Raw genomic sequence first — 13,824 nt, forward strand, 5'->3', positions numbered from 1 at the left:
TATGATTCGATTGTGTGGGAATATATGAGACTTTGATGGACAAATTTTACTATAATAAACCCAGGGTATGCAATCGATTAAGTGACAGTTTGAAAATATTCAGGAGATAAATTATTTTGTCTGTGTGTGTGTGTGTGTGTGTGTGTGTGTGTGTGTGTGTGTGTGTGTGTGTGTGTGTGTATGCAATGCTCAGTTAACTATAACTGGTGACTAGAGAGAGTAACTCAGGATCAAACTCTCAACCTTGGGTGCAGGTAGCAAGAAGCTGAATTCCCTGCCCACCACCACTTGTAAAAAGCATTCAGATTTTTGCTTCATATTTTTGTTCTGTTCTGTTCCTCATACAATCTGTGGTTTTCTGGATTTTTAATTCACTAAATAATGACAGATATTTGAATTTGAGACTTTATATTCTTCAGAAAGTACATGACAACATAAACCATTTTATTCTAGCAATTTTCTAAGTTTATAAGATCAATATTTGAAATTTGTCCCTATTTTGGGGGCTCTATTCCCCCATTATTGGCTTTGTCCAGGTGTTTTATGCTAAGAGGTTGAGAGCTATGGTGAAAACTGAATTCACTAAATGATAGCCATTTAAGTTTCGGTCTTCCAGTCTTTCAAAAAGCAGCTGATTTGGCATAGTGGTATGTTGCTCTGACTGCAGTGTGTAGGGTTCTGGGTTCAAGACTTATTAGTGAAATGCATGGTGGTAGTACAGCATTTTATTCTAGCAACTTTCCAAGGTTATACAAGCAATTTTTAAAATGTGCCCCTGGTTTTTGGGCTTTTGCCCCCCCCATAGATTTTGACTTTTTTCCAGATTTCTTGTGCGTATGTGCTGCAAAGTTTAGAGATACAGTTGAGTGTCGAGTGGATTTTACAAGGAGCTAGGAGCTTCATGGGAAGAGAAGTTTAGTGCTGCTTATGCTGAGTCTGCTTGCATTGTTAATAGCACAACAGGTAGTGTACTAGCTTTTGATGCAGAAGGCTGTGGGTTCTACTCCTACAGTATGTAAATGGATTGCTGATACTGTATTGTGTTGTACTTTTAAAGTGGGTGGATGCCGCAGTCCTTTGGCAGAGATACCTAGTAACTATCAACCTGTTATCAGTTTGCCATCCATTCCCTATTGCAATATTACTAAAATATCTTTTTTAATGTAAAATGGGCAATTTATTCCTCAAAGGCAACAGGCACTTTATTTGTAGATGAAACAATGAAATATAAAGTTGTTTGCTAGCAGCAACCTCTTCATTTGTTACAGATCTCTTTAATGTGGAATTATTTACATGACTTTTACTTCTGCAGAGATTGTGCATATTTACTGATACTGGTGGATTATAGAAGGTTGAGTAGACTTTTATGATGGAAATGTTCTGAATTGGGCAGTTTTGTCATTATTGGTGCATGCATTCCATTTCATTGTTTACTGGAAAAATGTTCAAAACAATAAATTTAAAACACACTCTAACAGCTGTACTGTATTATACAAAGAATATAATTTAATAAAATCAGGAAGGTGTATCAAAAAACACATGTATGTTTTGTGTGCAAGGGGCCTATGATTTGAAAACAACCCAAAGTTAATCTTTATCTGCCACTGGCCAGATGTATTTTCTTTGAATGTCAGTTTCAATGCTATTTCAATGAATGTGAGTCTCAAGGGCAGAGAAGTTTTAATGCTAAGTCTATTTTTATTGTGAGACTGCATTGCTTTGTTTAGCAGATGTCTATTAGTGTTTGTGTTGTAAAATGTAAAATAAAACTTTTAAATGAAATCCAAATCATTGTAGACGTAAAGCATTATGCACATTACAGTGTTTATGGTAAATGGGGTGAAACAGCCAAGTAATGGGACATTGGAAAGGCTGCAGGGGGAGGCCCCATTCGTCCATGATTTTGTGAGGGGGGAAAGGGCAACAAACTCAAATACAGCCCTGGCTGAACTATACCTCTTAACTGTCCAGATTTTTTGCAGAATGAATAGATTTTTGCTTCTTATTTTTGGTTTGTTCCTCATACAATTTGTGGTTTTCTGGCAAATCATTTAGGAATGAAGTCACTAAATAATGAAAGACATTGAGTTTCAGACTTCATACCCTTCAGAAAAATGCATGCTAAAACAAGATATGTTATTCTATCAACTGTCTAAGCTTATGCAACAGCAATTTTTAGTACTGTCTGTATGTTCCCTCAATATATTTGGCCTTGTCCAGATTTCCTGCATTAACAGGTTGAGAGGTACAGGCAAATAAATTGCTTTATAGAATTAGGTATATCTAAACCTCTCATCTGAACCTGACTTTGGCTCAAAATGTTGCTATCCCCCTGATAATCCCTCCGCAAAATGGCAATTTTGGAAGAAATTGTGGAGGGTTTACAATTAATAAATAATTGTAATGATCAGAGTTATAGTTTACTTTTATTTCAAAAATACACGTAGATTCTCTTATTTTGTCAGCTGCTCAACTTAACAGTTCTAATATTAAAAAAGTGTCCCTTCTTTGACACGTTTCCAGCTGTATTGTGTAGCTATTATATATTTTTATATCACATTCATTTTTTGGTCCATTTTTCATAAAATTGTGGTTTTCTGGCAAATTAGTGGCAACTCATTACAGACAGAGGTCTCAGGAAGTTTACGTATTACAGTAAACGAAAGCGCTAAATTCAACTTTTTTGCATCCAGTGTGATTTTTCTCCTTCTGCATTTTTCATTACAGACTGAAGTTAGAAAATAATGACAGACATTTGATTTTCAGATTTCATACTCCAGAAAATTCATACCAGTGCAAGACCTACTATTCTATTATCTTTCTAAGTTTATAAGAGCAATATTTAAAAAGTGTCCTTATTTTTGGGCCTTTGTTCCACTTCTATTTATAGCTTTGTCCAGATTTCTAGCTCTGAGGTTGAGAAGTATGACAAATGTGTCAGGGCCATCACAATCAGCCAGAGACATTTCAAATTGTGACATACTTGCACCCCACTCCCCCATGTAGTGACTCTGGATGTGTCCAAGCAAGGCAAGGAGAAGTTATGCAGTGTAAGTGTGCAGAGTATCCTCCCATCCAAGGTAGACACAAGTACTACAGTGGCTTGTCATCTGTCCTTGATTTTGCAGAATGTTCTGGTTTTCTCTCATATTTTTATACTGTTGATTTATGCTTCTTATTATTCAGAAAAATGCATGTTGTTGCACTGTCTGTTGCTTTGTGTTTAAGTAGCAATGCTTTAATGACCATCAGATAAGCTTGTCTCAGATTGTAAGATGCAAGTAAGCTTTAATAAGCATACTGTTAAAGAATTACCAGCATTGAAAGCCTTTTTGTTGTTGCCATGCAGAGAATATTTACATAACTAGATTATGTATAAGCCTTAGGTATTGAAATGCATATGACAGTGTTTGTAATAAAGGACAGGATTACAGTATTTTCAGAAGCTCACTACATTTGTTGGAGACTTGCAGTCATCTTTGCAGGCTTTACCAGTAAGCTAAACAGAATGCCAGTCTATCATGTGTGGTCCATAAACTGTGCAGTAATCCTTTTAAGCAATTTATCTTGACTTTGCTTCTTGTTTGCTGTTCATTTTTTACATTGATCATGTTTTCCCCATGAAACAAGTAGATAGTTGCCAGGCAGCAGGCCTTTTTTGGACAAGAAACATTTTTACAAGTGGGGGTATCACAGAGATTGCTGTTTTTAGCATGTTACTTGGTACTTTTATAAAGCTGAATATAAATTATAATTAGAACTGCAGTGCAAGGAGAAGTAATTTGAGTTGAGTGCTCCTTGTTTTTTTATACTTGATTTTGACTGGCATTCCAGTAATATATTTAAAAACTAATTTATTTTTTCATGCCTCACAACATTTTTGTTTCCATCTAGATATTAAATAAGTTGTCATGTAGCCAATGCATTGAAATATTTTTTTCTTATTCACTTTTGTCTTGATTGGACTATCATAATGGCAGTTTGTCACCCAAGGCAGCATATTTAAATAAAGTCCCAGTTTTTGTGGTTTTGAGCATAGCTTTCTAGTTGGTGACACCCCTTCCCATTGGCTCCACCCATTCAACTGTCTCCTGCAGCCCCCCTTTGATTTGAAGTCACCAGCCGCCACTGTCTACTTGGCAATAAATAGCTGAAAACTTGTCTTCCAAGATAAAAAAATACTACTGATGTAATTAACATGGAAATACAGTAACCCATGCAGTAATATTGACATTAAGAAAGTATGGGTTCAGTCTTTCATGATGTTATGGCAGGGATTTTCAGCTCTAAGAAACATTTAAGGAGTTGTCCTTATCAACAAAATAAAATGCAAAAACAACACAATTTCAGTCTATAAATTACAGCAGCAAGTTGAAATATGTTACTTTGGCCAGTATGTATTTTACTTTTAACACAATCATAAAAGTAATAGCTAAAGTTGTCTATCTTTTCAGGGCATTCTATGTGTTAAATCAAAAAACAGTTACATGACCATAGTGAAAAGATCACTGGTATGGTTTATTGCAAGTGAGGGCATGTCATATAGACCCAAGAACAACAAGCTAATCTAAGTCACTATGGCAATTATTTCTTCCACATTTCTCATTAACTAGCATTACAAGAGAATAAAGATAGACATTTCTTGGATGTGCAGAGGCAGGTTCTGTGAAAAAGTATAGGCCATTCACAAAATTAGTGTTGAATCATTAGTGATTAGTTTTTTCATGGGAGCAGTGTGTGTGCCTGAGGGTAATAAGATGAAACACATTAGTATACTTTTGTGGAACAACATAAGGAACTCTGCCAATGGTAGTTACTGCATTTATTTTAAAATCTGCACTTAAAGTTACATTTAGTCGAATTTGATCGAAAGTTTGCTTGTTTGTTTAATTTAACTGTGGAGGCTGCCCACTAAAGTGGGCTAGCCTGTGTAACTAATTTATCATGTCTCTGCATTTTCTGTGTGTTTCTACCAAAAAACAAAAAAACAAAAAAATAATCCTTGTTTTCCTGCCTTCCTCGACTAGTTTAGACCAGTTTACAGGCATTGCTGTATTCTGGGCTGTGGTGTAGTTCCTGTGTTGTCCATTACCTTACTTGGATAGAAGGAAGTTTCTTTGCTCACCAGTGGGAGTGGGGAGCCTTGAGCAGCCTACCTGTCCTTGGGGGAAGTGATCTCAGCACAAGAAGCTGTAGTAATTGGTTGTTTGCGACCATTCTTAGCTCTTTTGTAGTTCACTGTTTAAAATCCGCCTCTGGGTGTTTTTTTCTGGCTATACTGCTCAGACAAGCTCCACGTGGGTTTACAGAGTGGTCCTAGCAGCAAGGAACTCGAAAAAGCGACTACCTTCTGGATTTAAGTATCTTTGCTTTTTTTCCACTGTAAATAGCTTCTGTAGCTTACTTTGAACTAGCCTAAACTGTTTTTAACTGATTGCTGCATTTATTTTAAAATCTGCTCTTAAAGTTACATTTAGTCGAATTTGATCGAAAGTTTGCTTGTTTGTTTGTTTAATTTAACTGTGGAGGCTGCCCACTAAAGTGTGCTAGCCCGTGTAACTAATTTATCACTGTCTCTGCATTTTCTGTGTGTTTCTACCAAAAAAACAAAAAAACAAAAAAATAATCCTTGTTTTCCCGTCTTCCTCGACTAGTTTAGACCAGTTTACAGGCAATGCTGTATTCTGGGCTGTGGTGTAGTTCCTGTGTTGTCCATTACCTTACTTGGATAGAAGGAAGCTTCTTTGCTCACCAGTGAGAGTGGGGAGCCCTGAGCAGCCTACCTGTCCTTGGAGGAAGTGACCTCAGCACAAGAAGCTGTAGTAATTGGTTGTTTGGGACCATTCCTAGCTCTTTTGTAGTTCACTGTTTAAAATCCGCCTCTCGGCATTTTTTTCTGGCTATACTGCTCAGACAAGCTCCACGTGGGTTTACAGAGTGGTCCTAGCAGCAAGGAACTCGAAAAAGCGATTACCTTCTGGATTTAAGTATCTTTGCTTTTTTTTCACTGGAAATAGCTTCTGTAGCTTACTTTGAACTAGCCTGAACTGTTTTTTAACTGATTGCTGCATTTATTTTAAAATCTGCACTTAAAGTTACATTTAGTCAAATTTGATCGAAAGTTTGCTTGTTTGTTTGTTTAATTTAACTGTGGAGGCTGCCCACTAAAGTGTGCTAGCCTGTGTAACTAATTTATCACTGTCTCTGCATTTTCTGTGTGTTTCTACCAAAAAAGCAAAAAAACAAAAATTTCCCGCCTTCCTCGACTAGTTTAGACCAGTTTACAGGCATTGCTGCATTCTGGGCTGTGGTGTAGTTCCTGTGTTGTCCATTACCTTACTTGGATAGAAGGAAGTTTCTTTGCTCACCAGTGGGAGTGGGGAGCCTTGAGCAGCCTACCTGTCCTTGGGGGAAGTGACCTCAGCACAAGAAGCTGTAGTAATTGGCTGTTTGGGACCATTCTTAGCTCTTTTGTAGTTCACTGTTTAAAATCCGCGTTTGCACGGCTTTGCATGGTGTATGCATAGCGTGCGTTAAACAAGGTTAAACTTTTTCTGGCTCTGCCAAGTCTGCTCTTCAAATTTTCCCTTAAGGAAGCTCTACTCTTAGTATAACCAGAATACTCACTGTATTACAAGCCTAGCACTTGTTCTCAATACTTCTCTACTAAGTAAGCACTCTCGTACTAAGTAAAGCATTACATCTACTTACCGCCCCTGTGAATACCTACTTCCCTTAAAGGTATACCACTCCCTTATACTGTTCTAGCATGTCGAGTGGTAGATTACTGGCATCGTCTCCAGATCAGCTGGTCAATCTGGGCATCTTGAGACAATGCTACAATTGTCTCATGTACACAGACAACCCTCTCCTCCTCCCAACAAACACAATTACATGTGAGAGGTGCAACTATATAGCCAAATTGGAGGCTGAACTCTCTCAACTCAGGGCTGGCATGACCAGACAGAAGGAGATGGCAATCACACACACAACAATCCCAGTCCCACATAGACTTACCACAACTGCAAACCAGACACATAAAAACACAAAGACATACTCGGAGGCTCTAATAAAAAACTTACCAAAACAACAGAGGCTCCCAAAGCAGACATCCAAAAATCCACCACCTCAAAACAAAACACATGCAACACATACTTCAATAAATCAGTGTGTCAACCAATCACAGCCTTTAAGGCCAAACACCTTGCCTGATACACTAGTAATAGGTGACTCCATAGTCAGACACACTGATGTCCCACTGACCAGGCTGAACAAGAAGAAGGTGACTGTGAGCGTCTATCAGGAGCTAGGATCCGCCACATAACACACGCACTCAGGTCACTCCATAGCAAGTACAAATATGACTCCGTCATTGTCCATGCTGGTGTGAATGACCTGAGACGGACCTCCCTGGACTACATGAAAAGAGACATAGAGGAGCTCTCCGATTATGTAGCCCAGGCTGGTATGACCCTGACCCTGAGCAGCATCTTGCCCTCACCAAGAATGATACCACAATACAAAGACAAGATGATCAGCTTTAACAATTGGCTCAAGTACTGGTGTCATTCTAAGGGGATCCAATGTTTGTCTGCCTGGGATGATATGTTGGACAAGCCACGCTGCTTCGCAAGTGATGGCTTACACCTGTCACCACTGGGCTTCTGGATATTGGCTAAGGCTCTTGCCACCCCCATAGTGCCTTTTTTAGGCAAGGCTCAAAAGACAAACCCACCACCTTAGAAAACAAAAATGGAAAAAAACTAAGGGTAATGCTGCTCAACGCCAGAAGTCTAAATCTCAAGATGCAGGCACTTGATGCACTCCTCAGCATGGAGAACATTGACCTCTGTGCAGTAACTGAAACCTGGTTCGAGGCTCCTGAGAGCACCCCAGCACTACCAAGCTATACCTCGTATCATTCTTTTTGGCCCCAAAACCCGGGCTGAACCACAAAGGGAGGGGGAGTGTCCATATTCATAAAGGACACCCACACCTCCAGGTTAGTAGCAACACATGAAGCATCAGAGACCATACAGGTGCAACTAACCATAGGCAAAACTGCTATACAACTGGTAGCATGTTACAGACCACCCTCCCAATCTCAAGAACCCCACTCAGCCTTCCTGAAGACATTGGAGGATATGAATGTATCACAAAATACCATCATACTGGGAGACTTCAACTACCCAAACATAAATTGGGTACATTATTCTAGCCCTAATACCCTAGCCCAAAGGTTCCTGGAATTCATAAATTCAAATGCACTGGAACAACTAGTCACCTCTCCCACTAGGGGAGATAATATACTAGACCTGATCATCACAAACATGGGGACAAAATGCTCCACACCAGAAGAATACCCCTCACTATTGAGATCTGACCACAAACTAATCACCCTGGATATACATATCCCACCTCCACCCCCAGCACAAAAGACCACAGTGAAAAACTTCTCAAAAGCAGACTTCACTCTTCTTAAGACTGAGATGGTATCCTTTAAGCCCACTGTGCCAGTTGATACCACATCCCACAATGCCGAATCCTTCACAAATGCTTTCTATGGACATCTCCAAGAATGCATGGATCATGCAATCGCAAACAAATCCAAGTCCCTCTCCACCAAATGTAAGCGTCCTGTCTGGTGGACCTCAGCCATAAACAAATTGTATAACAAAAGAAGGAAGCTACTGCACGTCAGAGCGAAATCACATGAAGGAAAGACATCTCTGATCAACATTAGCAGAAAACTATGTTCTCTCATAAAAACATCCAAGGCAAACTTTGAGAGAAAAATCGCTAAGGACACTAAAAATAACCACAAAGCCTTCTTCAGCTATGTTAGAAACCTGGGCGGAAACCCTCAGATATGCTCAGAGTTGGTTCACAACAACAAAAAATACACTGAACCCACAGATATTGCTAACATTCTGGCTGATAGGTTCAGTGCAAATTTCGCCTCCTTCACCCCAAAAGAAGAAATACTTATCCCAGCTGAATGTAATCTCCCTGTCATCTCAGATGTCCAAGTGAGAACCGCCCTAAACAAAGCAAAAACACAGCATCAATGGGACCTGACGGTATCCCGGGTGCGTATTACATGAACTCCAAGGAGCTAAACCCACACATAAAAATGCTATTTAACCTTAGCCTTACTTGGGATATGTACCTGAACACTGGCGTACAGCAACAGTGGTCCCACTCCACAAGGGGGGCCTCTACAGACCCTGGAAACTACCGCCCCATAAGCTTGACTAGCCTGGTCTGCAAAGCTATGGAAAGAATCATTATGGAACTCATAAACAGAGACATAGGGGACCTACAGACGCTTGACCCCACCCAGTTCGGCTTTGTAAAGGGCAGATCCTGCCTTTTAAACCTGGTTGACTTTTTCGAAACGGTCACTAGAGCCATTGATGAGGGCAAAGCAGTCCATACAGCATACCTGGACTTGGCTAAGGCCTTCGACACAATACCCCACTCAGGCATCATAGATAAGCTAAACAGCTTAAAAGTAAACCCTTATGTCACTAGATGGGTTGCAAACTGGCTAAAGGACAGAACCCATAAAGTTACAATCGCTGGAGCAATGTCAGACTCAAAGCCAGTCACAAGTGGTGTCCCACATGGATCTGTCCTGGGACCCCTCTTGTTCGGCATTTATTTCTCAGATGTTAAAGCAAACATGGGAGGGCTGTGGCTGACAAAGTTCGCAGAGGACTGCAAACTAGGTGCCATAGTCGATACACCAGCAGATACACACATCCTACAAAAAGGCCTCACTGAAACGGACAACTGGTGCCGTAGTCATGGCCTTAAACTAAATGCCAAAAAATGTATAGTTATCCCTTTTGGAAAAAACAAAGTACCCACAAATTATCACATAGACAGCAACCCACTGAGTACGGAAAAAGTAATCAGAGACCTAGGGACCCAAGTAGACAGCAACCTCTCATTTGACACCCACGTTGCCAAAGTGGTTAGAAAAACATTCTACCTTGCACACCTCATCATGAAGGGTTTCACATCCAGATCCAAGGATGTCATTGTACCCTTATATTCCTCCCTCATCAGACCCTTGATTGAGTACAATGCCCCATTTGGTATGTACCTCACCTGGCACTTGCAACAGCTGGAGAGACCACAAAAGTACCTCACCAAAAGGATCAAGGTTCTCCAACATACGTCTTATTCTGCCAGACTAAAGAAACTTCAGCTCTATTCAGTAGCATACCGCCTGCTCAGAGGTGAACTCTGCCTGACATACAAGGCCATGTCCAATCAGGATCTGATGGACATGCTCCACCTCAAAAAATCCAAAGCCATCAGGACCACGAGTGCTAAAGACTTAAACCTCAGCACAAGTATGAATAGGACATGCTGGAGGGATAGATTCATAACCCAGAGGCTTCCCATGGTTTGGAACAGGATCCCAGTTCGTATTAGGCAGAGCCCCTCACCTCTTCAAGAGAAATCTTGATGAGTGGATGGGAGATCGTAAGTTTACCCCAGGGGTCACATCTGTGTCACTGCTAGACAGGGGCACAGTAAACTAATTCTATTATATAAGGGGACCTTCACTGTGTCACTACTAGACAGAGGCACAGTATTCTAGATTTTATCTGTACATTTTTGTACCATTTCATGGGGTGGCAAAAGCCACATCACTATGGCTAGGCTTACAAATGCCCCAGGGCAGATAGCCTAGTACTATATTATGAAACTATGAAACTATGAAACTATTATGTATCTGAGATCAATGTGTTGAAATACATTAGTGTACCTATGGTGAACAGCATAATAAACTCTAAAAACACTATTGTTTTCCATAGTAAATGCATGAGCTGTGAACTAAGCTTTACCAATTAAAAATGTAACAGTTGTTTAAAAGTAAAGGGATATGTACTGTATTTCCATTTTCAATGAATTGCAATACAAGAAAGAAAATGTGTCATCATCTTCTTTCGGCTGTTCCCATTAAGGCTCACCACAGCGGATCATCTGTTTCCATTTCTTCCTGTCCTCTGCATCTTGCTCTGTCACACCAACCACCTGCATGTCCTCTCTCATCACATCCATAAAACTTATCTTAGGCCTTCCTCTTTTCCTGTTACCTGGTAGCTTCATCCTTAGCATAATTTTTCCCAATATACTCAGCATCCCTCCTCAGCACATGTCCAAACCAACATAATCTTGCCTCTCTGACTTTGTCTCCAAACCTTCCAACCTGGGCTGACCCTCTAATATACTTATTCCTGATCCTGTCCACCCTCGTCACACCCAGTGCAAATCTTAACATCTTTAACTCTGCCATATCCAGCTCTTACTCCTGCCTTTTGGTCAATGCCACTGTCTCCAACCCATATAACATAGCTGGTCTCACTACCCTCTTGTAGACCTTCCCTTTCACTCTCACTGGTACTCATCTTTCACAAATCACTCCTGACACTCTTCTCCACCCACTCCATCCTGCCTGTACTCTCTTCTTCACCTCTCTTCTATACTCACCATTACATATTTAAAAGTGTTATATCTTTTTAACAGAGATGGGAAGTGATGTCACATATTTTTTACTATTTAAAATATGTAATGTCCTCCTTTTCTTGTCTGATGAAGTTTGCTTATTAGTAGCAGACGAAAACACTAACCATTAAACAGTTTGTTTGTTGGACTTGATGATTCTGCCTCTCTTTTTAGATTTTCCAAGTAGGAAACAAAAGCACAAACTTTTTCAAGTCAATAGTGCAGACCGCTAGCATGGTAGCGAGGTTCTTGTATCTAGTATTTGCAGTGAGTCACAAGAAGAATCAGAGAGGAATCTGGTGAAAGATGTACTTGTTTGGCTGTACTAACAACTCAGTGGATGCTGTAGTACTGTCATAACTGCTGCCCGCTACTCTGTGTCCAGAAATTCAAGCAGCACTGTGCGAGCTTAGGAACGCTCACTGTAAAGCCAGGGTGTACCTACCTTATACAATACCAAGTAGACAAAGAACACAGTGGTGAATTAAACAAGCTCCTTAAAGGGTGCCTGAACAAGTCGAACAAACAACATGCAAGGAACTGTAGGAAATGTTAATTATGGATTTATTCAAGAATTCATTATTCTGTGATCCTCACTGGTTGTGTTGGGCCCAAAATGTATGGAAACACTAGGCTGTGTATAGGCTGTAGAATACTAAACATTCACAGAGAAGCAATTACATACACTATGTTAGAATGAATGAACCAAGAGTTACTTGAAATTACCCTTCACACCCACAACAAAGGAGAGATTTAGCATTAGTTACTCTATGTGGACTGCACAAATTCATCAAAATACCCTTTACAATAAAGTATGCCCCAGCAACTATCCAAAAATTTGATACTTACCCTCTCTCGCTATACCCACCTTACTACCACTCCTGAACTTTTCATCCCTGTCTTCTTTGTACTCCTATTCTACTCTTCAATCCATTGCCCAGCTACCTGGTTAATTTCAGTCTAACTCTTGCATGTACATTATACTGTGTTACCTAAAAATCCATGCCTATTATTGCTACTGTCTAGCCCTCTAAGCATTCATGTAACTAAATTGCATTTTTTTGTATATTCTGTAAAGTATAGCCTTCTTGCCATTTATGTAACTGAAAGTTAATTTCTGTATAATTTGTATGTGGAGCTCTTCTCCCCAAGCCTCCACTGAAAATGGGCTCTGCAAGGCCCAATGGACTTTCCCGGTAGACAAATGCAATAAATAAATAAATACATAACTTTCCAGAGGCTTGTGGATCACATTATAGCATGCGATGGAAGCTATGTTGGGTGGTGCAGTGGTGCAGTTTTTAGCTTTGTCACCTCACAGCAAGAGGTTCTCTGGTTCGATTCTCAGCTAGGGTGCCTTCTGTGTAATGTCCTCCCTGCATTCGTGTGGGGTTGCTTTGGATACTCCAGTTTCCCCCCACATTCCAAAGACATGTGTCTGCAGCATTTCTTCCCAGTCCTCTGCTGAAAATGGGCTCTGTCCCAGTTGGATTTTCCCAGTAAATAAATGTCAAATAAATAAATATTCTAACCTACATTGATGCAGTGGCATTTTTAGTCAGGCCTGACAAGGACATGCAAAACTTGTTAGAAAGGTGCCAGGCAGATTACAAAAAACTGGAATAACTACTAAGGAAAGCAAATCCCAGACCAGAATGCTAGTGGTAACTTATCTTGGTCACCAGTTTGGATGGGACAAAATACAGCTTATCCCTCATCAGGAACGAAAGGTAGCATATACCAAAAAAAAACATTACAGAAACTGAAAAAGTGTTAGTTATAGATGGATATGTATTCTCCCTTGAAAAGAATCCTCATCCAAAAAATTACTGGTGTTGCAACTGGAAATAAATGTTAAAGTGTAAATGTAGTTTAATTACCTTAACTGTGCCTTCTGGCGAACAGCTGTTAAAGTTTGCGTCTCACAATCATACAATGTGAGCTGAAGCACAAAGCAGCAGTGTCATGGGATCCACGTGTCTACTAGTGAAAGACACATTAGTATCTACTAGTTTAGATGCTATACCTGATCTTCCCAATAGACATGCCTTGCTACAACAGGTGGGAAGGGTTAGGAGAAAAGATAACTCAAGGAAAGGTAATCCAGAGGTTACGTTGCATACACCAGACATGAACGACTATCCACTTAAAACAGGAGCCTTCATAGAGAAAGGAATAACAGATGATACTGGGGAAAACAGTGTTACTGTATTTACCACTGACACCAATTTACATGACTTAAGTACAGCAACTATATGGCTAATGGGCGGCACCTTTTTCTACAAGGGTATTATATGCCGT

Source organism: Protopterus annectens, chromosome 2.part1 (genome assembly GCF_019279795.1).
Source record: "Protopterus annectens isolate FY-2018-M chromosome 2.part1, PAN1.0, whole genome shotgun sequence".
Taxonomy (NCBI): Eukaryota; Metazoa; Chordata; order Ceratodontiformes; family Protopteridae; genus Protopterus; species Protopterus annectens.